The following is a 751-nucleotide window of genomic DNA, read 5'->3' as shown; positions in this document are numbered from 1 at the left end:
GGTCCCTGCCCCGCGATGCGTGTCCGCGACATCCCTCCCTGCCGCCCTCCTCCCCGCTTCTTTCATTTCTCTTCTATTTCAACACGCAGCTCTGACCGACTCAAGGATAAACTCGGAGCGAGCTCTGTTATTGGCTTTGAGTCAGAAGTGTCTGGAAGCCTTAATGAAAACCAAGTGTAAGGCAAGTCTCAGCCACCTGTCCCCGGGATCCCCAGCCAAGCGCTCTGGGCTTCCATTAATCAATGGATCTGCCTCTTGGAAAGTGTCTTTTGCTTGCTGGACCTCTACCCTGGGGCGATCGCAGAGCGGACTTGGGGACCTGGAAGCCCTCTGGTAATTTCTCTAAGCCAGATTCCAAAGCTGTGCTGGCATTGCCGGCGATTCCGCGTTGCCAAAATTGCTGTAAAAGCCCTTGCAAGAAGAAAAAAAAAAGGGGTAGGAAAGAAGCTCTTTTATGTTGCAGGTCGGCAGTCCTGCCCCTTCTCCCCAGGAGCAGCACCTCTCCCACCTCCCTGCTTCCCAGAGATACTGTCTGGTACTTTTCAAGGGAAATTAGCTTAGGGGAGAATATTTTTCTTTCTTTTTCTTACAGACATGAGCTGCTTTGATTGCCTGGAAGCATGATTTCCTGAAACCTGCTCCTTTCTGGCTCTTGCAGTGAGGTTCACAATAAAACGTATTGTGGTTTTTGAGCTGGGTTTTATTTAAGAAAATGCCATTCTGGGTTACTCTCTTTCATGAGGCAGATGGA

This window comes from Merops nubicus, unplaced genomic scaffold, assembly GCF_000691845.1.
Source record: "Merops nubicus isolate BGI_N331 unplaced genomic scaffold, ASM69184v1 scaffold14895, whole genome shotgun sequence".
NCBI classification, from domain to species: Eukaryota; Metazoa; Chordata; class Aves; order Coraciiformes; family Meropidae; genus Merops; species Merops nubicus.
This window is presented reverse-complemented; position numbering follows the sequence as displayed.